This window comes from Leptodactylus fuscus, chromosome 6 (assembly GCF_031893055.1).
Source record: "Leptodactylus fuscus isolate aLepFus1 chromosome 6, aLepFus1.hap2, whole genome shotgun sequence".
In the NCBI taxonomy this organism is placed as follows: domain Eukaryota; kingdom Metazoa; phylum Chordata; class Amphibia; order Anura; family Leptodactylidae; genus Leptodactylus; species Leptodactylus fuscus.
This window is the reverse complement of record NC_134270.1, coordinates 93106524-93131895: the sequence shown is the minus strand read 5'-3', so window position 1 is coordinate 93131895 and position 25372 is coordinate 93106524. Positions and strand designations below refer to the sequence as shown.

Genomic DNA, 25372 nt, shown 5'->3' with positions numbered 1-25372 from the left:
TGGTCCTCTTCACCACCGGTAAAATGTTGACTGAACACTTGTGTGAATGATAGTTGTGACCAAGCACCTGCTAAGACTTAGTCATTGACATCTCAAATACAAATCTGCTGATGTCGCCATATCTGCATTCTGCTATATAAATTCTTTACAACAATTGGGTTCTTTGACCACTGTTTAACCCTTCTGGAGCCTTTGTCAATTTTCCATTTATTTGTCCTTGTAGATTTAAGAAACACCACGCACAGTTTTTTTAAAATTATTTCTCACTTATGATAAATACTTCAGGTGTCACCTTAGAGAAAAGCCAGACAAGTCTTTTTTCTCTGATAGTTTGGTTTCTGGAAGCCTGGAACGTGATCTTAATTCCAGAGACAACATCATGAAGAAGAAGTGACTGGACCCAGCACGTAGGAGAAAGGGGGTTAGTGCTGAATTCTGTCAGGGAGATAAATTAGATTGAGAAAGGTTCAAAGGCTTTCCTGGTGACACAATCTAAAATGTATAGACGGCTCTAACATCTTTGCGAATTCTGAAGAACAGTGCAATTCTTTTTGAAGTTAGTAATCTTTGACAACTAATATTGAAAAGATAGCCAGGAAATATAAAATTACCTTTGTCTCTAAAATATATATATCTATATGTGAAAGTTTGTATGCTTGTATGTTTGTTACTCAATCACGCAAAAACGGCTGATTGGATTTCGCTGAAATTTGGCACATAGATAGATAGGAACCCCGATTAAAATATATATATATATATATATATATCTTCTGCCCGCGACTTCGTCTGCGGGTTGTTGTTGGCGATGAGGCGCTAATAATTAGCCAAATGTGGTTGGTGATCCGCCTGCATCCATGTGTCTGCTCTGCTACATCTGTGCATATGCGCAGCAGCCCCATCTGTATGCACATCCGTATGGAGAGCAGAGCAAGCTGTGGTACCGCGCTGCCTCAGCTCGGCTATATCTGGCAATTTCGATCACAGGGATTGTCTTCTCTGAGTGTCCTAGCAGTTAGACACGGCTGAATGACTGCTGGTGAAATTTGAGACAGTTCGCCCTTTCCTCACCCAAGAACAGTCCGAGGACCACATGCCCCCGTGTTACACACACAACCTGCTAGTGTGCCTCAGCTCTGCTACATCTGCAAATTTGTGTGAGAGTGTCTGAGCAGCTTCTGTGTTAGACACGGCTGAACGGATGTTACTGAAATGTACAACAGTTCTCCCCCTCCCCCATCCGAGGCAGAACAACAGATTCTCCGTCCTAGTTACTGAAACTCTACAGCTGATATTCTCCTCTTGGCCACACACAGCCTATATGTTTTGTAGTGTCCTGATCTTGTATGAGAGTCCATTTTCTTCAGCTTTCAAACTGTCTGGCTCCCTCCTGTTTAGCTCTGCCCCCAAATTAGCATGTAGCTAATCCCCACACAGCGTGATCCTATGGGACGGCTGAATGGCCTGTGACGACGTCATCAAAAGTCCTCAAACGTAGTGTGTGTCTAAATTCGTGCTTAACAGTAATGTAGTGACGTCATTTGTCGGGATAAAAAGTAGCCTATGTTTTTATTGGGGTTCCTATGTATGTATGTGCCAAATTTCAGCCAAATCCGTTCAGCCGGAGACTCCATTTTTTTCAGCTTTCAAACTGTTCGGCTCCCTCCTATTTAGCTCCGCCCCCAAATTAGTGGGTAGCTCCGCCCACCGCACAGCGCAATCCTATGGGATGGCTGAAGGGCCTGTGATGATGTCATCAAAGGTCCTCAAACATAGTGCGTGTGTAAATTCGTTTTATATTCCGCTTGAAAGCCTACAGTGCGCTTTCCCGTTATGTGCCCTGGGGCTAGAGATATTGTTGCCGTTACCAATAGCTCTTCAGTGCTCCTTACTGCCCTCCAGTACTGTTGGTGTGTGTGTGGGGGCAGAGGCATTCCTCACAGGTTAGCGTCATGGCTGGGTTGTAAGGAACGCCCCTAAGACAGTACAGGGCTATAGACAGTACTATCAGGGGGATGTTCCTCACAGCCCGGCTGGACTGTCAGGAATGCCCTTTTGACAGTGAAGTGCTATTGGTAACAGCACCGAAATGTCTTCCACAGGGGCACATAACGGGAAAGCTGACGGCTTTCTAGTAATATATAAAACTGCATGTGTGCAGGTCCTCTTTAAGTATAAAATGGTTGAACTTTGTGTGTATATATATATATATATATATATATATATATATATATATATATATATATGTTACTGTGTAACTTCAAAATCTTTTGAAGGTTTATGGTCTATTGAAGGTGTATGGATACATTTTGTCAATGGGGTGCTGTGGCCTTGGATACCAGACATAAATAGTGAAGGGATGTTGATCTAGAAAACAATGTATATCAGTAGCTTATTTATCAGAATGAATTCCCTTTGTTCACCAGCACCAGGACTAAGCTTTTCACACAACAGACTATAGATTATTTATCTCTTTATAGACTCTTTTTTATTATTATTGTTTAAATCGACAAAATGTTACTAAATTGGGAAATTCGGTCGTTATATATTTTATTCTCTAGTGTTCATCTCAGAGTATCTGTATATGTGTTTAAGAACTGTACTTGAAGTCTTTCAAAAACTCTGCAGCTCTAGAAACCGTTAATTCTCCACAATGGGAATTTTGTACTGTAAAATTCTGGACTTCAGCCTAGAAAACCATTAGAAAAAAAAAAAGCTTCAGACCAGCATAACATACATATGTATGGATCACCTTCTGTTTTACTGGGCTAACCGAAAGCAATGTAACGCTTGTTTCACTTTTCCCCAATAAAACGACTCACATTACACTTGTGAAGGGGTTGGCGTCTTCCAAGCTAATTAATACGGGTTCCCTTCCACCTCAGAATTTTCCACGCAGGGTTATCCTGGCGACACTTTGTCTGTAGAGCCTTTAAAGAGAGTGTGCAGCATTAGTCTCACTTGTTGACAATGTGCTCAAGGCACAAAAGATGGGGTGAGGAAGGAGAAGTGTGCGGGATATTGCAGGGCTGTGTGCTGCTACAAAGGACTTCAAGGGTCTGTGTTATGTCACTGTTCAATTAGGCTCTTACTCACAGCACTTTGTTACAAAGACAGTTTCCATGTAGTGTTTCTAATCCTCCCTTTAAAGGGATGCTGTGGCTATTGATTGGGAATAGGGGGTGGGCGTTAACCCTTCAATATTCATAGCATAGTTTGCTTCTCTGACAGTGACTGGCTAATGAAATAAGAAAAATGAAATAATAAGTCTTTGGTTTAGTAAGCTACAAAAAAAAAAAAAATAAAAAAAATAAATCAATGATGTCACCGTACAAAATAGCAACAGTCAACTGAGTAGCTACTGACTTTATCACTAGCAACATGCTAGGTATCCAAAGAGATTTAAATGCAATGTTTATGCCCCATAGTTAACAATAAAAATCATTCTGTTAAAGTGGCCATGCATTATTCTGGAATCACCTATTGATGTAAGATCTGGATTAATCTATGTCAACCCCCTCCTAAACAGAAATAAGGGCAGTGGCGTAAGTCTTGTGGGCCCCATTGCAAACCACGTCCCCTATCCACTCCCTACAACATATTCTTGATAGCGACAATTATGGATGCTGCAGCGGTATCTGATACTTGAAAGGGATACAGCTTTAGAACTGCAATTATGAAGAATACAATGAGTGAGCAGTGCAGCACCCAACATGTTATCAATATTGGGAGCTGTGTGCTGTGGGAAACAGCTGGTCTGCAGGGTCCTAACAGTTTAGGAGATGTAAGAGATCAATGCGATTCCAACATCTGGGGCCCTTGCTGATCAACTGTTTGAAGGTACTGTGGTGCGTTTTCAACTGCCATGACTCCTTCACTATTTACATTGCAAGGTTAAGGGGATATGTGTGTGGAGTCTTATTAAGCCATTTTGCGCTCCACTGTGCAAAAGAACATGGGAAGGATATGCAAATCTGTCTTTCATGATGTAATTAGGAAGACAGTGCCTCAGTCATGAAGCCCAATAGAGGACGCTCCCTTTAACATCATGCCCGACCTTCCCAGAGGTTTTTGCTGCAATGATATGGGATTTTACTAAGTACAGTCACTCAGGCGAGGACAGCTGTTTCACTCTGATTGGATCTCTTCAGCCCAGCGCAGATAAGACTTACTTGACAGAGGTGAGAGGCTTCTAGACAGGGTTAAGGGGATATCGTCACTCCTTAGGGTGAGACCATTTAGGTGTGTGGAGTCTTATTAAGCTATTTTGCGTTCCACTGTGCAAAGGAACATGGGAAGAATATGCAAATCTGTCTTCCATGTTGTAATTAGGAAGACAGTGCCTCAGTCATGCAGCCCAATAGAGGGCGCTCCCTGAGGATATGCAAATCTGTCTGCACTGCATAACTGAGGCACTGTCTTCCCAATTTCATCATGGAAGACAGATTTGCATATCCTTAGGGAACGCCGTCTATTGGGTTGCATGACTGTGGCACTGTCTTCCTAATTACATCATGGTCCAAATATTTCATAAATAAATCACTAAACCCCACAAAGTATATATAAATAAATATTATTCGCCAAAAATATTCCTTTACGGTACTTGATGTGAAATCAAAATGATGTTGGTGTTGAAAGAAACACTGGCACTGTTTTTTTTTTTTTCATTCATGCCAACACTATAGCACAAACTTTGTGGAATAGTAGATTGTGATGGGCCAGGGCACAGGACATGTGTAAATAAGTGGCAGCATTGGTGGTAGCTGTGGCAGCATGGGTGACTGTACAATATGGACAAATATGATGGGCCAGGCCACAGAACACATCTGGCTGAGTGGTGGTAGCTGTGGCAGCATGGGTGACTGTACAATATGGACAAATATGATGGGCCAGGCCACAGAACACGTCTGGCTGAGTGGTGGTAGCTGTGGCAGCATGGGTGACTGTACAGTATGAACAAATATGATGGGCCAGGCCGCAGAACACGTCTTGTTGAGTGGTGCTAGCTGTGACAGCATGGGTGACTGTAAAGTATAGAAAAATATGATGGGCCAAGCCACAGAAGTCAGCATCAGCAGTACAGTAAATGGAACGTGATACAGGGAGACAGTGATAGAAAGGTCTTTTGATTAACTAACAAACATTGTCCATTTATTGTAAAATTCATGCATTTGGTCCACAACCCGTATGTCATGCTATTTGTTTACATGTTTATCTGACGGCCAGGCATCCTCTGGCAATCATGGGCAGATTGTATTTCTTCAATAATCTCTGGTCTATGGACAGACTGAGAACACTCTGTGCCCTTTAAAGACTAAAGAGAAGTCTGTTCTGCTATTACTAGCATTTTAATGCAGGAAAGTGTTAATCCATAAATCCAGTAATAAAGTCCCTGATATTTCATGCATGTTAGTTTGTGACTACAGTCTTCATGTAAGATCCTATATGACCAGCAACTCACTTTCCTTTTATTGTAGAAGTCAGCAGCTTTTTCAGCATTAGCCTTAAGTGTGACATGTAATATTTCCTGTGCTGTGGATCCCAGTGTGTAGTGGTGAGGAGCAAGGAAGTTCCAAAGGGTTGCATCAAGCCTATGTAATGGGCAAAGAATGTTATACTTTGTAGTGTGACGTTAGGAGGGCTAATTTAACCCTTGGTACAACAATGTGCTTTACCTCCTCAGTGACGGGGTTGGACAGTCTGCCAACCAATGTTCTACTGCAAGTATATTGTATTTCACCTCTGAAGAAAAAAAATGGGACAGCTTTATTAATACTTAAATTTAGACCATGTAGAATTAGACTAGATCTGACAGATTTATAACAGTAGCTTACCCTATATGTTATATTTGGTGCAGACTTTGTATCCAGTTCATTAACAGGTATATGCCTTTCCTGTTAATGAATGAAGTGCATCTTTGGCCCTCTGGAGCCATGACAGCAGTTGCCCGTACAGAGAGAACCTGGCCGACTCTCACAGCTCCCTCCTGCGCAATGTGACATTTCACACACTCTTAACCCTCCTGCGTAGGGACGCCGAGCAGCTGCAAGTAAGTGATAGGTGCCTAGATGGAGGATATGTGCAGTGGCAGGGCCCCCTATTGCAGTCACATATCACTGCGGTTGAGACACTGTGGCCGTGGCACTGTCCCCCCTCCTCCAGAAAGTCAGTTTAATAAAATTCTTAAGTTTATGGTCATCCCTCATCTGACCCCTAGAGAAAATCTCTAATTACCTAACTTCAGAAGGGAAGGTTGGGGGTGATGGAAAATAACCATCAACTTAAAGGGGTTGTCTAGGATCTGGAGCAACATCAGAGGCAGAGTGGGAGTATGTAAAAGACAAAAAAAGCCTGTATGTGCCAAGGCTCACGGCACCAAGAACTGTCAGGTTCACATGACTGCTGAGACTAATCAGTGGCCTCAATGGTTGCTGGAGAGAGACTGATGACATCACTCATAGATGTCACATGTGAAGATTTCTTACCGGCGAACACTAATGCTACTGATTGGTTTCAGCAGTAATGAGAGCCTCTGCCACAGAGAGTCCCAGCATGAGATGGTAAAAGGGACCTGGAATGGGTAACAGAGAGCCAGGTTTAGGTGAACATGCCTTTTTCTTTGCTTTTACACCTACTGTGAGAATGCTCCAAGTCCTGGACAACTGTGTTAGGAATTGCATTAAAGGGAACCTGTTATCATCTTTGCCTCTGAAGCTATCCCTCACAGCATCACCAGGGGTGATATCAAGCCATCAGGACATGTTTCAGTCCATATCAAACATTTGGCAGCATGACAATAAAATGGCAGAATGGCCATCACATTTTTGCCTCTAGTGCTGGTCTATAAAGCTGAAGCCCCTTCCTCCTGGCTATCTGCATCACTGAGGGCTAATGCTCGATCCCAACAAAAAGACAAGCAAAAGTGGTGTTCTAAGTGGTCACCCACAAACATGTAGGATTACACAATTAGATTTCTTGCCATATAAGGAAAACAACATTTTTCAATCCAGAAAGTGGAACCCACTACAGTTTATGTGCCAAAATCATACATAGGGCCATCCAAATCCAGGGGACTTTCCAAAACTATATTAATTCTTTTAATACCAATCCACTTAGGTCAAAAATGCACATATAAATTAAAGGGAGTCAAAATTACCAAAAAAAGTATGGCCACAACTTGCTACGTGGCACACTATCTCCATCCGAAAGATCCAATGCTTCTCCTGTCCTGCAAGGCTGCAGCACTAACCACTGAGCCACCGTATTGCCCCTACCCAAATCATTTTCTATATCCAGAATATGCTCACAGACCCTTGTTCTAAATTCATGGATTGTTTTGCTGAAATATTGGATACCACAATCATAATGAAGTAGGAACACAATTCCCTTAGTATGGCAGGTAATAAAGGTCCTCCTGGAGAATCTCTGTCCATTGGCATTGCTAAGGACTAGAGAAAAATTAAGAACATTTATATAACTTAAAAAAACAAAAAACTTTTTCAACTCTTGAAAACTATGCCACATCTATAATGCCCAATTTAAAACAGAGAAAGTGCTGGGCTTATCACAAAAGGTGCAAAAACTTGCAAAAATGTTAAATAAAAAAACGGTTTCCAGACGGAGAGGCTGCATATGGACACCGGCGGTTACCTTTAAAAACCCATTCAATTGAATGGATTTTAAAACTGACTGCCTGGAAGCCGTCCCCTATGCAGTTTTCCCAGGAAATAAGATTGAGACCCAGTAGACGGTCACGGGTGTATGTGTGAACGCCCCCTAAGGGGGCATTCACTGTCTTTAAGGGGGCATTCACACTGCCGCCACTATCTCCCCGGGGTTTCTGCCCTAAACCCCCGGGGAAACTGGACAGGGCATCGCTTGCTGGCGGTCAGCTTTAAAACCCATTCATTTGAATGGGTATCAGGGGAATTTTTTCTCCCTGAAATGGGACAATTGGCATGAGCCTCATGTTTTTTTTTTTGCCTTCCTCTGGATCAACACTGTAGGGTTATAGGTTGCACATGATGGATCTGTGTCTTTATCCAACCTCATCTACTATGTAACTATTTCTGTGGATGGAATTCACTAGAATCCCATCCACTATGCAGGGACTGTAAATCACTGAAATTTTTGCCCATGGTGTTTATGTGGCGTGGGGCCCCGACCTTAATGTCTTTGTGTAACAAATAATCTACTGTCTCCCTTAATTCTCTTGCTACAAACTGCAGGGGACAACCCCTGGTCCACCTTCTTCTGCTAATATCAATTTTATTCAAGATTTTTTAATCTCAAAGTTTTTTAACCTGCTTGCTGTCACAGAAACCTGGATTAAGCAGTTGGATATTGCTTCTCCTGCTGCTCTCTGTTATCATGGGCTGGACCTGAGAATATGCAGGCTAGAGGGTAGGTGTCCTTTTATGCAATTTTCAGGTTTTTCCTCAGTACTATCACCCCAGTCCACATTATCAGATTTTTTTTTACCTATTCTCCCTATGAATAGCTGTGATCTACCGTCCCCGGGCTATGTGATGGCTGTTCAAAAATGGAGGTAACATGGCTATTTTTCAGTCATGTGAACAAGGCTTTAGTACTGAGTAATTGTTGTATTTACCTGACCCCCAAGTCAGTGACAGTGAAATATGCTACTGAGCCTGGTGTCTACTGTTCCCTCTAAGCTGAAAAGAGTTACAACAACATTGTATAATGACAGTCAATGAGAGCAGTACACTGTAGGTACACACAACTGTTAGTGATTAAATGCCCTAGTGGGTCTAATAATTGCAGAAAAGAATATTTAGAACGTATATAAAAGTTAAAAAATAATGTGAATTATCCCTATGCAGGAAAACACTCAGTGTACAAACTTATAGAAATATTTTTCTCATACAGTTAACAACGTAGCAGAAACAAAAGTAGCCGAACCGCCAGTTTTTTTCACTGTTTCACCTTCGTAAACATTTGAATAAAAGGTGATCAAAGCAAGATACGTTCCCTATCCAAGAATTTTTTTTTGCAAAGTTTTGGATTTATTTACAGGGTTAAAACCAATGCATACTGTAAGCCGATGGCTGCTCAGGTAATGGAGGGGGTGTACATCTCACCCAGACTACTCAGGTGGGTGAGATGAGAAAACTCCAGAAGGAATGTTTGTTCTCAGCAGACAACTTTCGTCTGCTGAGCAGTTTGGTAAATAAAGTACTGGGCTGGATTTTTAAGAATGGCAGGTGGGTTGGTAGTGAGACCTGTCATTCCACCCCCCTCCAGTCCACACTTTGGGGATGTTTCGGCAGCAACTCAGCTGCAGAGAGTCTGCTCATTAAGGGAGCTTAAGAAGCCAGCTCCAGCAGCAGCACTTTGGAAGAGTTTGGCTGGAGAGCCAAAGAAAGAGGTCATATTTTTGGAGCTGTGCCCTGAATGATTCTACTGGCTTTTTGATTTCTATTAATCTAGGTGAGGGAACCTATTCTATGTTTAGTTAGAGCCTAGCCGGGCAGGTATTTATTTTTGCATTGTTTCCTTTTGTTGCTGCACTATATTTTGAGTGAAAATAAACACAACCTTTGTTTTGGACTAAAGAAACTGGACTTGTGTGTCTATGCCACCCCACCTAGCAACCCCAGACCCTGACAATACCAATGTATAGAATACAGATGACGATTTTCTTCCCGCTTCCCAGTACATCATACAGAATATTAAATGGAACCATTATGAAGTACTATGTGTCCCGCAAACATTAAGCCTTCATGTGGCTCTGTGACTAGGAAATAAAAGGCTATGGAATATGGAAAACCAGGAATCAAATACTAAAATAGGTAACCAAAAAATGTGTGTAGAGGGAAGGAGCTAAAGAGAACTTTTCTTTATCTCCACCAATCCAGCTCTTTTCATCCTTTAACCGGTGCTGCTCACTGATTCCGGCATAGTTGAAGTCTGCTAACTAGACTTTCTAGTGTTGGGCTGTTCTGATCTGGGGCAGACAGACAAGGACCACCCATCTAATTGCTTGGGAATTGTGGGGACTATGGAAAACAAATTCCAGTTACATTAAAATGAAACACGTGGCATCTATTAAAGGATGCAAAATGTTGGTGGGGGTGGAAAAAAAATCCTCTTTAACAAAGTGAAACATTTATTGATGATTGGCTCCTACTTGTTATTGATGGTAGCCCACAAACCCATGTGGCTATTAACAAGTAGTAATATTCATTAAATATTTCACTTTGTTTAGTGAAATCAACAGTGGCCTGGCCTGGTATGCAGCATGGCCCACTGCATGTGGCAGCACCCTAGGTTTCAGGTTCACATTTTCAGGTTTTTGCAGGTGAAAAGCATTTTGCCTGTGTTTTTTTCTGTTGTTTCTGCTGTGATTTGAAAAAAAAAATGCCAAAGAGGAAAAAGATGCCATGAAATGTAAAAAAGGCAAACTCCTTTGCCATGGTTATTCACAACTTCTTATTAGCTAGACTGTAAGATCTGGCCACCATATTCAGCCAAAGCTCCTGGTTTTGGTTTCAAAAGCTGCAAGTAAATGTACCCTAAGGGCTTGTTCACACGGAGTAAACGTGTACAGGATGTTTGCGCCGCGATTTTGACGGTGCATGTTTGCGGTCACGTTAGCGCCCATTCACATGGAGTAAACGCGTGTGTATTTTGGCAAAATACATGTGTAAAAATAACACTCCCATTGACTTCAATAACATTTTCACATGTATTTTGATGTGTATTTTGACGTGTTTTTTTACACATGTAAAAAAATGTAATTGAAGTCAATGAGAGTCTTATTTTTACACGTGTATTTTGCCAAAATACATGTGCATTTACTCCGTGTGAATGGGCCCTAAAGCTGAGTTCACACAGTGGTTTTTGAAGCAGCTTTTGACGCGGAAATCCGTCTCAGAATCCACTCCAAAAAATGCCTCCCACGGCTAGCCGTGACTGGATGCCGGTTACAGAGCACCCGGCATCCAGTCGCAGCATTCCACTCCAGATTTGGCCCAAATGAAAGGGTCTAGTCGGGACGGAAGAAACCACTCGTGGAAAAAAGAAGTGAATGGCTCCCAATGAATTCACTGGGAGGCATTTTTTGGAGCCGTATTCTGAGACGGATTCTGTGTCAAAATCCAGTCCAAAAAACGCAGTGTGAACTCAACGTAAGAGTTCAAAGCTTAGAGGGAGCAATGATCTAGATTTACTAATAGTGTGAACTTTAAAAGGCAGACTAAAAATGTACCAAACTTGGCATAGTGGCTGCGATAAATCTGGCTTAACCAAACCAATTTTTAGTTGACTTTGAGCCAGAACTTTATGCCAAAATTTTAGTGTAATTTGGGAATATTTACTTGCGCTATGCTACATCCCCTTTTCTCAGAAGCCATGCCCACATGTCTAGCAAGTTAGAAAATTTTTATCTCCAACTAGATGTGCCAAGACATGCACATATACTGACATGTCAAGTGTGCGCCACATTTACACCAAAGTCTAGTCCTAAACACAATAATAAATCTGCCACAGTGTGTGAGACATCTGTCAGTCATATAGCTCCAATATTTGAGCTCAGTTCCAGCGATGCTATGCAATCCTTGTTGTCTTTGGGGTATACTGGTATCTGCTAGTACTTAGGGAGCTACATGTATGGTCCTAATAGACATTACTGGTTCCAGATACCCTGAGCATGTAACCCATGTGGTGCTGCTGTTGGTAATTTACATACTGCATTCTGTACATTGTAGTGAAGGGATGGGTAAATGAATAGTTCTAAGTAGCCCCAGCTGTATTCTTTTACCGTGGTGCCTTCAAGCTGCATTGTAATCCCTTGTCCCTCTCTGGAATCCATTATATTATGCAAGGCCAGGAGCTGTGTGGAAGATTTATATGCAGGTTATAGTATTTCGACAATGTACAACTCTCTTCTGAATGCTTTCAGTGCATGGCTGTTAACTTATGTGCAAATAATACCTGACGTTTTGTTTTTCCCTTGTGTCTTTAGGCATGTTTCTAATTTCTTATTATTCTAATACATGTCCTGGGATGTAGCAATTGTACGATGAACTTTATTTCTATTATTGTTTTCTTCTTTTAATTACCATTAATTAGCTAGGAAGATGGTTTATTACTTTATGCTTGTAGTGAGTTACATAGGAACATTCATTGTTCACCCCGATATATTGAAGATGTTACTATCTTTAAGCTAAAAGGAAAATGTTTGTTTTGGTACCGTGTTAGCCAGTGGTTATAAAATATAAAAAACAAAAAAAACTTTGCAAGTCTTCAGTAGGTGATACCTTTTTTAATGGCTAACTCATAATGATGACAGAATATGACGTTTCAAAGCTTTCCTCTGAGCTTCTTCTTCAGATATAACTAAAAAACACTTTCTAGAGGCTGCATATTTATGTACAACAGGACACATAGGGGAGGGGGGAAGAGGCTTATTAATATATACTTATAACAACAAACAATCAATTGCCAGATCCCCCAGTTCTTATCTTAATGGCTGTCTTAATGATGTGTATAAAAAGACATAAACCCACGTGAGATGTTCATCCCATTGTCCAACGTCTGGAATAGGGTCATGGCCTTGTACTCATAAATCAGTCGCTGTTTCCTTGATTTAAAGTTCCCTTTTAAGATCAAGATTTTCATGTCATTGGTGATATTATGATCTTCCTGGCAAAAATGATTTGGCACGGGAAGATCAGTTCTCTGTTGTTTGATTGTATGGCGATGTGAATTAATTCTCATTCTGAGTTTCTGACCAGTCTCTCCAACATACAGATTTTCAGTGGAACATTTGGTGCAAATGATCAAATACACTACATTAGGTGTGTACTCCAAGTTGGATTCAGACCCCACAGTGGAGTACTCAAAAAAACTATAATAAGTATATAGTAATAAGCCTCTTCCCCCCTCCCCTATGTGTCCTGTTGTACATAAATATGCAGCCTCTAGAAAGTGTTTTTTAGTTATATCTGAAGAAGAAGCTCAGAGGAAAGCTTCGAAACGTCATATTCTGTCATCATTATGAGTTAGCCATTAAAAAAGGTATCACCTACTGAAGACTTGCAAAGTTTTTTTTGTTTTTTATATCTTTAAGCTAGTGAACTTAGACTTCAGAAAAGTCTAAAGACAGCAGGACAGAGATGTGTGCTGCCGATGTGTTCAGTCCAAAAAGGCTGTAGCATTTACATGACTGAGGTGCAAAACAGCCGGGAGAAGTGTCCATTTTTCATGGCCATCTTTTATACACGGGGAACCTGTTTAATGGTTCCCCCTACATTAGAGTGAATGGAGGGATCCATGAAAACGGACAAAAATAGAACATGACCTATATTACTATATTTACTGTCCATTACAACAGACTATCAAAATAACAGTCACATAAATAGTCCCCATTCACAGACACTGAATTTAATGCTGCCCTGTGATGTCCATTAAAAAATTCTTACTCTTCTTTTCCCCCCCTGGACTTTTCCCAGAGAACTTGGTGGCCACATGCCAGTTTCCAATTTCTTAATGACTTCCTCATAAGCAAGCGCCAGTCAATAAAGAATATTTTACTCACAGTAATGCCCCTCCACCAAATATTTCATTTCTTGCAAAGTCTCACACCCATCACTAACATTTACTTCTCCATAGAGTTACAGAGAGGGGCTCACTTTCTTTCATATATAGCAAATTGAATATCCTCTCCAAGTACTGCTAAGTCGAGTAATATGGCAGCCTGGGAGTCTGACCTGGGGACCACCCTGACCTGAGATCAATGGCAAGATTGTTGTGGTTGTCAGGCTAGAGGGGATACTCTTCATATGTGGTGGACTTGCCCTTTAGTTCAACACTTTTGGCATCTCTACATAGGATGATTCAGAGGACTCTGGGCCATCGGTGCCCTTTACAGCACCTGTTGTCTTATTGGGCCTTTTGACCACCAAACCTACATTATGCTTTGTACATAACATTGAATTATATTTTAATGTCCATTAGAATTCACATATTATTCACATAGAGGACCTCGAACCTTGAGGTGTCAGAGGTCATTGGGCGAGTTGATACTGTTATACTGATCGAAAAGATTAATGTTACTGAAGTTGATACCTGGACATACTTTGAGAAGGTTTGTCTTCTCTGGATTAGCAGGTCACATTATAACCCCCAGAATGTTTACCTCTGTTCTCCCCCCTCCCCCCATGGTTTGACATCCAGTGTTGGAAGCAATGCTTTCCTATGTTTACTTTCCCAATATTTTTTTTTAATTTTCTTGTTTATAGCTTACCTTGGTATGTTCATTTATAGCTTAGTTCTGATATTTATGCAGTTGTGTTTCTGAACCACAGAGATTGTTCATATAATGAATTCTTTCTCCTTCTCTCGCTCACCTTTATAACATTGTTGCACATGTTACCGATGATTCCTTTTGTTTTCATTCAATAAAAACTTTTGAAAATGTAAATCTGTGAATGTTTAACCCTTTCCTTGCACAACCATCTTTCAGAGAAAAAAAGTATAAAAATAAAGCTGCATTTGGCTCGGGCTGGGGTGATTTGAAACCACAACGTTTTACAGTACCTACAAAGTGGTGAACCCCATCCACATATTGCTCAAAAATATCCACAGCGGAAATGCTGCAATTTATAAAAACATTGTCTTTTTGTAAATTGCAGCATGTCAGTTATACCTATGGAAATGTTGGGGTTTTCCATATATATAGGTATAATAGGGACAGAAAGGAAAACTCTGCAGACTTTCTTGGAAAAGTGCTGCAGAAAAAATTGTGATGTGTTTCCGCAGCGCTTTTTGGCTGCGGATCACAATGTCGAAAAGATCGCGGCGGAATTGCATTGCGTTTTTTTCCGTAGTCCTTTTTACAGAAAGTCTGTAGAGTTTTTTTCTGCTGACTTATTGTCCCTATTATATCTAAATGCTAGTAGGTATAATTGACATGCTGTAATTTCTCCCAAAATTTTAAATCGCAGCATTTCTACTTTGGCCGTGGCAGAATTGGTGTGGTAAAAACCGCAGTGTTTTAAAGTGCCTGCAAAGTGGATCGGATTTTGGCTAATCCCATCCACACATTGCAGAAAAATATCCGCAGTGGAAATTCTGTGATTTTAAAACTATTGTGTTTTTCATCGAATATCATTGACAATCAATTACGCTCCCTTCCAGCTGTCTTGTTTCTTGTCTTCTATGGCAAACAAATAGAAAAAAGCATTCAAGGAACACATGTTTTTATTGTAGCTCAATGGACTGAAGGTTTGTGTGCCAGGATGAGCTAGAGAAGGGACTACTAAACTACATAGACGTACCTGGACCCTGCACTAGCTATGTGATCAGGGTTACTCATGGGTATATTGAAAGTAAGTCACTGTCAATGTAACTGGGAATAACACAATCACATTGAAATGTAATAATATCGATATAGTGTGGAGGTAGCAGACAAGTTGTATGCTATTTTAATAACTTGGAAAGCTGGGTAGTACACATGTACTACCTAACTTTCTAAGGTGCTTACAGCATACAACTCATTAGTTGCCTCAATGATAATAAACATTTTGGTGTGCTACAGCTAAGGGGTCAGGGGGAGGCAGGAGCAGGTGGCTCTCGACTTGCAAATAAACTCAACACAGTCTAGCAATTTGAAGGAAAAGCTGCAGCGTCACAGACAGATCGCGTAATATACTTGTTATCAAACTTCTGCTATATCAGCATCCATTTTATGTTGTGTCCACAAATAAAACCACATAGATGTCACTGATGCATAGGCATGTATAGCACATGAGTGGCAATTGTTCAGGTGCAGTCTAAGGGTCCATTAACAGAGAGTTTTTGCCACAGATTTTTACACTGAATCCGCCTCAGAATCCACGTGGAAAAAAGCCTCACATTGACTTCAATGGGTTCCTTTTTCCACTAGTGGAAAAGTGGAACCCATTGAAGTCCATGGGAGGCTTTTTTTCCATGTGGATTCTGAGACAGATTCAGCGTCGAAACCAGTGCCAAAAAACTCTGTGTGAATGGGCCCTAAGGTCTCCTTCATGTTACCGTATTCAATCTACCGGCAAGTGAAAATGCCATGGAAGACACATGATTGTACTTCATTACTGTACTTGAATGGGGTGAAGCCCTCACAGTGCACCAGAGCTTCCGCTTTCATGGAGTGCCGTGAAACATTCTTGAAACTTCAGGGCCATCTGATGTGATTGTTGTGACTTTGCTATGAACCCTCTGTGAGCCATTTGTAACTGCACCTACATCTAGTGAAGTACCCAGTGAACCCAAATCTTGCAAGTGACTGAGCCTCATTTGACCACAATAAGGCCAGGGCCCCACGGGATGTAAAAGCAGCGTTTTGCCTGCAGCGGAGACGTTGCGGGAAAAATCGTGGCAATTTACAGTGCAAGCAAAGTGGATGGGATTCATGCGAATCCCATGCCCACTTTGCGGGAAAAAAAACACAGTGCGGACACGCTGCGATTTGCAAAGCCGTTGCGGCTTTGCAAATCGCAGCATGTCAATTATATCTAAGGAAACGCCGGCAGCTTTCCCATATATATAATGTTAAGAGAAAGTCGACAGAGGAAAACTCTGTAACCTTTCTCTTAAAAGTGCTGCGGAAAGAACCGCAATGCATTCACGTAGCAGTTCTTTCTGCAGCTCTTTAGCGCTGCGGATACGGCTCGTGGGGCCTTAGCCTAAATCAGGAAGCACTTAAGATAAGTGGGTCACGGACTTGCCCTTAACAACAGCATTGGGTTAGCAGGAGGGACAAGATTCTCCTGTGGTGTTTGTTACAGACACAATGTACACTCACCGGCCACTTTATTAGGTACACCTGTCAACTGCTCGTTAACACTTAATTTCTAATCAGCCAATCACATGGTGGCAACTCAGTGCATTTAGGCATGTAGACATGGTCAAGACAATCTCCTGCAGTTCAAACCGAGCATCAGTATGGGGAAGAAAGGTGATTTGAGTGCCTTTGAACGTGGCATGGTTGTTGGTGCCAGAAGGGCTGGTCTGAGTATTTCCGAAACTGCTGATCTACTGGGATTTTCACACACAACCATCTCTAGGGTTTACAGAGAATGGTCCGAAAAAGAAAAAACATCCAGTGAGCGACAGTTCTGTGGGCGGAAATGCGTTGTTGATGCCAGAGGTCAGAGGAGAATGGCCAGACTGGTTCGAGCTGATAGAAAGGCTAAAGTGACTCAAATAGCCAACCGTTACAACCAAGGTATCCAGAAGAGCATCTCTGAACGCACATTACGTCGAACTTTGAGGCAGATGGGCTACAGCAGCAGAAGACCACACCGGGTGCCACTCCTTTCAGCTAAGAACAGGAAACTGAGGCTACAATTTGCACAAGCTCATCGAAATTGGACAATTGAAGATTGGAAAAACGTTGCCTGGTCTGATGAATCTCGATTTCTGCTGCGACATTCGGATGGTAGGGTCAGAATTTGGCGTCAACAACATGAAAGCATGGATCCATCCTGCCTTGTATCAACGGTTCAGGCTGGTGGTGGTGGTGTCATGGTGTGGGGAATATTTTCTTGGCACTCTTTGGGCCCCTTGGTACCAATTGAGCATCGTTGCAACGCCAAAGCCTACCTGAGTATTGTTGCTGACCATGTCCATCCCTTTATGACCACAATGTACCCAACATCTGATGGCTACTTTCAGCAGGATAATGCGCCATGTCATAAAGCTGGAATCATCTCAGACTGGTTTCTTGAACATGACAATGAGTTCACTGTACTCCAATGGCCTCCACAGTCACCAGATCTCAATCCAATAGAGCATCTTTGGGATGTGGTGGAACGGGAGATTCGCATCATGGATGTGCAGCCGACAAATCTGCGGCAACTGTGTGATGCTGTCATGTCAATATGGACCAAAATCTCTGAGGAATGCTTCCAGCACCTTGTTGAATCTATGCCACGAAGAATTGAGGCAGTTCTGAAGGCAAAAGGGGGTCCAACCCATTACTAGCATGGTGTACCTAATAAAGTGGCCGGTGAGTGTATGTTCATTGTGCTACTAAACAACTCATACAACAGTATATAAGTGGCTTAGAAATGTTGGTGGTGGTGACAGACTTGCTTTAACCCCTTTAAAGGTCACATTAAAATTACAAAAACTTTCCAAAAATGTTACTTTTTTTAAATTACAGTTTTAGAATTTATGACTCAAGTAACACTGAAGGTCTCCTGCTCGAGGTTTAAGCTAGTACATTACAATTTACCACAAGCAGGAGACATTCAGTGAAGCTGCAAGGGTCATAGGCGTTGAAACGGCTCTAACTCTAGTCGAATCTTGACCTTAAAATAAGACTAATACTATGCCTATGTATCCCTAGTAGATTCTTGTAGCTTTTACTTCAACCAATGTGAGGGGAACCAATGCAGGTGCAGGGAGAATGATTCTTCATTATCTTACCCCTTTGACTTCATATATCCCCAGGGGAGATGGAGCAAAACAGTCAGATGGTTAAAGGAGATGTCTCACAATACCAACTTGTCACTTTTTCACAGGAAAGAGTATAAGTATCTGTTTGCTGGAGGTCCCTTCACTGGAACTCACATCAATCATGAGAATGGGGTCACATGTTCCCTGTTTGAATAGTGACAGTCACAAGACTGTCCACGGGACTGCTGAAGATAGCCAAACGCTGTACTCCGCAATCTTCATCAGTCTTATAAAGGTTGGCTGCACATGTACAACCATCACTTTATTCAAATAGCGGCCATGGGACCATTAGACCCCAGTGAGCGATCACTATCACCTTTGTGTATATGTGATGGGAGTTATTGTGGTACCACCCCTTTAAATTGAGATCATTTTACTTATGAGTTAATATAAACAAGCTATTTGTAAAAGGTAGCCATATATTTTCCCTTTATGGGTCCAGTTACAGACTTTAGTAAATTTATGGAGGACCCTTGTAATCCCCCCATGGTGACGAGTAATACCACCCAGCTCAGTTCTCTTTAGATGTCAAGGCAAGAAATCCAGGCTTAATAAACCATAAGGCAGTAGAAACACAGTCCTTGCTTTAAAAGCATGAAAAGACTGTTTGAGTATTTCTCTGGTACTGTACAAATATACAGTTATAAGACAGCAAAAAGTGTGCTGGCCTGGCAAGATAGATTCCCAGCTGCAACAAAAAACAGCCCAGGCCGGCATTCTCAATCACGTTATTATTAGTGTCCAGCACCTGCAAGGCCTGATTATTTTTTAAGATGACACGGGTGGCGCTCCGCTCAGCTGAGAGAATGGGGTTACTGTGAAATCTTCATCATGTGACCTCATCCCAAAGCCTGTGAACAGGACGTTATGAAACTCCTTGCTGTCTATTTCTCGATTCATGGTTTTCTGCAAGGTGGGAGGCCCAATTCTTCAACAGTTCCACAATCTGATATTATCCTGGGAGGAAGGGAGGTAATGGAGCAGTATAAAGGAAGGCCCAGCCAATAAACTGCTCAAGGAGTCCCCCAAATGTATTATTATTATTGCTGAGAAAGAACTGGTTCCCGTCCAGCTTATATTGAAAACACACAGTCTCCCTGCAGCCAACCAGGAAAACCTAATATAGACATTAGCTTAAACTGTTGTTCTAATTCCTAATGTAACAGCTTCTTCTTAGTATCCTATGTATCCTGTAGTGCAAGGTAGTGACACTGAAGAATGTGTAATGTGAGAGCAAGCAACTTTATATTCCCCGAGATGTGCTGAAACCAAAAAAGCATTTCTAGAAAGTTCCTATCTGACATTAGAATTATTCATATGTGGAAGATGGGGGTTGTGGATTGTGTCACCTAATGCCACGGAGAGCAGAAACTAAAATAATGGGAGATTCCTTTAACCCCTTCCCACCAATGGCACTTTTTGACTTCCTGACCAAGCTTGATTTTTCAAAACTGCCATGTGTCACTTTATGTGGCAATAACTTTGGAACGCTTTAACTTACCAAAGTGATTTTGAGATTGTTTTCTTGAAACACATTATACTTCATGTTAGTAGTAAATTTTGGTTGATACGTTTTGTGTTTAATTCTGAAAAAAAATAGGAAATTTGGTGGAAATTTTGAAAAATATGCATTTTATAAAGTTTGAAATTATGTGCATTGCATACAGATAGTCAGACTGCCAAAATTATATCATAAATCTAATTTACCAGATCTCTGCTTTATGTCCGCATCAAACTTTAGTCACCTTTTTATTTTTTATAGACGTTATAAGGTTGGAGGCATAACATTTTTATTTTTTGGTAGACAGAGCTAGTTGAGGGCTTATTTTTTGCGGGATGACCTCTGCTTTTTATTGGTACCATTTTGGTTTTCATCTGACCATTTGATTACTTTTTATTGAACATTTTGTAAGGCAAAGGTGGTGAATAATCATTATTTTTTGCAGTTAACACCTGCGATCGGACCGATTCCGCGCGCCGGTGTTACAGGGCATTATCAGCCGTAACATACAGCTGACACTCGCAGGGCATGGTGCGCACACAGGTTCTGTGCGCACCATGCAGCCGCCGTAGTACTACGGCGGTTTGCGGGAAGTCCTTCCCGACAGCGCCGTACTATTACGACGGATGTTGGAAAGGGGTTAAGGCTTCCATCACCCAGAGTTTTAGCCATAAACGCTGATATTGTTTAGCATTTGTATCTGTGTGTCATTTGGGTCTTATTTTTATCTTGCTGTTTTTATTATGATGAAATCAATAGGAAAATATCTTTATAAAAAAAAGCCTGTCTCAGAGAAGTTGTAATTTGGAGAAATATGCCAAAAATGCAAAAACTGCCAGAAAGTGTTGAAAGTCGCCAAGAGAGAAACACCTTATATGTAATGCTTTTCATATTATTCTCTAACATCTGGCATGTAACAATTTTAACAATCTTTTATGTGGTAGGAAATGCAAAAACACCAACAAGCTGTAGAGTGAAAGCACTTTCACCTAGACACATACTAACCCTGGAAGTATGGGTAATGGAGATGACCCTTAAATAGAGATGAAAAAAAATTTATCATCATCAGAATAGTCATCTTCATTTATCTGAAAGAATAGCTACAGCTTTGGTGTTATTTTACGTTACCTGTAAAGTGGATGGGATTCTGGATAATATATGTAGTCTAAATCGTAACTAAACTTTGGGACAACTTTTGATTTTCTGGCGGGATTTGTCTTATCTGTGTATTAATACATTTTGTAATATACTTTATTAACAAATTTTTGATCGTTTCTGTGAAATCCTGCATGCTTTAACTCTTTCCCTTGTTTCCCAATTGAGAGCTATTCCTGCCTCTCACTGAATGTTACTGTGTATTGTGTACCAAAGTATGGACTGTGATTTCTGTGAAATCCTGCATTTTTTCATCCATCTCCACTGTGTTTTCAATCAACGATATCTCAGGAAATAATTTAGATAGCACTGTGCCTCTTTCATGTGACACCAAAAGTTTTCATGTTTTATAATGTCCATGATATAACTGTTTGAAGTGATCTTCAACCACCCTCATTTTCTCTACATCTTACACAGTCTATACGTCGGTACACCATGTACAGTAACATTCAGTGAGAGGCAGGAATAGCTCTCAATTCAGAAACAAGGGAAAGAGTTAAAGCATACAGGATTTCACATAAAGGATCAAAAAAATGTGTTAATAAAGTATATTACAAAATGTATTAATACACAGATAAGACAAATCCGCCAGAAAATCAAAAGTTGTCCTAAAGTGTAGTTACGCTTTAGACTACATATAGCAATTCCAAATTATTATGCAAATCCGATTTAAGCGTGAAAATTACATTTTTTGTTTTTTAATTAAACTCATATATGGTATTGTGTCTCAGGGCTCTTTGGATCACTGAAATTAACCTCACCTATGATAATTAGTTTGCTGGGTGGGCCCAATTAAAGGAAACTACTTAAGAAGGATGTTCCACATTATTAAGCAGGTTTCACAGGTTTCAAGCAATATGGGAAAGAAAAAGGATCTCTCTGCTGCCGAAAAGCATTAAATAATACAATGCCTTGGACAAGGTATGAAAACATGAGATATTTAACGAAAACTTAATCATGATCATCATACTGTGAAGAGATATGTGGCTGATTCAGAGTATAGACAGTTTTTGCAGATAAAAGCATAATAAAGATGCTTTCTGCCAGACAAATTTATCAGATAAAGAGAGCAGCTGCTAAAATACCATTACAAAGCAGCAAACAAGTATTTAAAACTACTAATGTTCTGGAGTCCCACGAATCCCAATGGGTAGGATCTTCCAGAGGCTTGTAGTTGTTCCTAAAACTACTATTCGGCCATCCCTAAATGGTGCTGACAAACATAAATGGTTACAGTAGACCCAGACATACATAAGGACTAATTTAGAAACAGTCTTGTTCACTGATGAGTGCCATGCAACCGGGGATGGTCCAAGTGAATGGAGTAGCGGATTGTTGGTTGCCACCATGTCCCAACAAGTCTGTGATGTCAGCAAGGAGGTAATGGAGTCATGTTTTGGGCTGTAATCATGCAGAGAGCACTGTTTGACACTTTTATGGTCCCTGAAGGTGTGAAAATGACCTCTGCAGTATAGAAGCCAAAGTATATAGACTATGACTGACCACTTTCTTCCATGGTACAAAAAGAAGAACATAGCAAAATAATCTTCATGCATGGCGATGGACCATCTCTTGCAGCAAAGAAGTCTTTGTGTGGCAACCATCTTCCCCTGACTTCAACCCTATTGAGAACTTTGGGATTATACATTAAAACAACAGCCCTGGGAGGCTGACATCCTACAAAGAAATTCAAGCAGAAACTATCGAAAAACTCACAAGTTCAATTGATGCAAAAATTGTGAAGATGATATCGAAGAAGGGGTTCTATGTTAATTTGTAATTTGGCCTGCTAAGATGTCTGATTGAAATAGCTTTTCATTTTACTAAATGTGACTTCTTAAATTCAACAAATGTATATATTATATTTATAAAATATTTAGAAACTCTGTTGTTCATATTAATTTGTAACAATGGATTTAGATTGTTTAATTAGTGAAAAAAAAATGTTATTATTGGGAGGTTTGTCCAATAAAATTTGATTCCTACTCTAATGGCTGAAGCTTTGAACATTATACTGACTGACATTTGAGGAGCACAATAGAAAAATATAATTTGCTTAAAAATTCAACACAGTTTATGTATATTTACAATATCTAACCATATATATATATATATATATATATATATATATATATATATATATATATATTTGTATACACATTAAAACTCAGTTTTTCATAATTCCTGAAATTGAATTCCAGTCTGCAGTTTCTCTCTTAGATCAGTTAGGATCACTACTATGTTACAAGAATGTACAATGTCTGAATAATAGTAAAACAGAGCTTTATTTAATATTTTATTTCTTTCATTGCCAAGTTAACATACAGCAAGTTGACTGTGCCTTTAGCTTTGTAAATTCCATAAACCTATGGCATTTCTTTACAATTTTCTGACATTTGAGATCACTGGAGGTGTATCTGTGGCAACCTTGCTTGGCATCAGGGGAAAAACCAAAGAAATTAGCCAAGATATCAGAAAAAGAATTATGCACCTCCAGGAGTCTGGAACATACTTGGCAGCAATTTCCATATAAATAAGGGCACCATTTTCATCTGTTCAAACAATAATACACAAGCTTAAGCACCAGGGGACTGTACTGACAGCTATCATAATGTTCAGAAAGCAGATGTCTTCTATCTCTAACAGATGACTGTACTTTGGTACAACAAATACAAATCAATCAAAGAACGTCAGTAAATGAGCTGATGAGGATTTTAGAGGAAAAAGGTGCAAAAGTATCTATTTCAACAAAAAAACACGTCCCATATCGATATAACCTGAAAGGTCATTTAGCAATCCAAAAGCCACTGCTCCAAAACCACAATAAAATTCCAAGTTGTAGTATGCAACTGCCTATGGGGACAAATATCTTAGTTCTCATCAGTCCTCTGGTTGGATAAGACAAAAATGATGATGTCTGCAGCAGGGAAGTGCAGTGAGAGCCATCATTACAGCTGGAGCCTGCAGATCCATGGGAATGGGATTAGGTGAGTAGTCTTTATTTTTTTGTGCAACATTGGTGGTTGAGGGAGTAGAGAGCCTTCATGTTGGGGAAAGCTGTTGCGGGGGGGGGGGGGGGAACACTTACAATAAGTTTGAACAGGGCCCCCTCATCTATTAAAACAGGTCTGATCTCAAGAATTGGGCAAAATAGGTCTTCCACATGGATAATGACTTCAAAAGTGGCAAAATAGTTTGGACAAGAAAGAGAAGGTACTAATGTTTCCACCTGAAAGTCGGACCTCAATCCCATAAAAAAAATTATGGGCAGAACTGAAAAAAACATGTGCAAGCAAGGAGGCCTATAAACCTGGCTTATTTACAAAAATTTTGTCTGGTGGATTGGGTCAAAATCCCAGCACTTTATTATGAGAACGCTACCTAAAATGTTTGACCCAAGATGGAGAATGTAAAGGCAACGATACCAAATACTGACCATGTGTATGTAAATCTTAGAGTCTCGTGAATGAAATGAAGGAAATAAAAGCTGTCAAGATTAAAGCTATTAAGATTAAATTTGACTAATTTACAAAGTCTGCACCTTGTAAGTATTTGTAAATCTGGGACAGTAGTTTAATAATAAGCCACTTAAGATATACCTGCCTGTTTATAAAGGATGGAGACCCACATGATAAATTTAAGGCCGAACACAGACTTGTGCAGGACTTTTACAACAAAAGGCCTTGTAATGTAAGTCCAAACTGTTAATCCTGTCTGTGGCTGCTGACACGCTGACCCTGAACTACAGTGCAATTGAAGAGTCAGAAATGTTCCAGGAAGGTGTTAAATCAATGTGCTGTCTACTAACACCTAAAATGGAGTAAGGTACCCCTTATAATTAGTTTTAGAGTTGTCACTTATGGCATCCTAACATCATGCTAGCTAGCTTTGAATGCTAGATTCTTTTTCATATTCATTTGACTGACGACTGACATGGTATACAAGAGGTGGGTTAGCAGACTGTTTTTCCTTCCTTTTGATGTGTGTAACAAAGTGCTTAGAACCTTCTCGCAATCAGTGGGATCGAGCGCCTTGTTTTAAACAGTTTCAGCATATGGAGGCAATGCCAAGACAGGGGACAAAAAAAATCATCTAAAAATCATTTGTTTGTTGTCACTATTGAAATATCATGCGTCTTTTAGGACCACCTTTATCAGGAACATGCCCTCTTCAGACAAAAGAATTTTGCTTTATTAAAGCCTGTAAAGTGCTTTGACATTCAGCACCAGATTTACTGATTTTTTACACTAAAAT

At 40.4% G+C, this 25372-nt stretch overlaps 1 protein-coding gene across 2 annotated transcripts in view; it reads left to right on the top strand.

Moving 5' to 3' along the window:
• RNF114 (ring finger protein 114) overlaps positions 1 to 25372 on the top strand; it is a 323436-nt gene that overhangs the window by 139342 nt on the left and 158722 nt on the right. Inside the window, exon 7 of one of the 2 annotated variants that reach the window (XR_012716886.1) lies at positions 6683 to 6697. The exons of the other annotated variant lie outside the window; for it this stretch is intronic. The gene's annotated coding sequence lies outside the window, so the exon portion shown is untranslated. Of the gene's footprint in view, positions 1 to 6682; positions 6698 to 25372 lie in introns of those variants that run through there. 2 annotated transcript variants of the gene reach the window in all.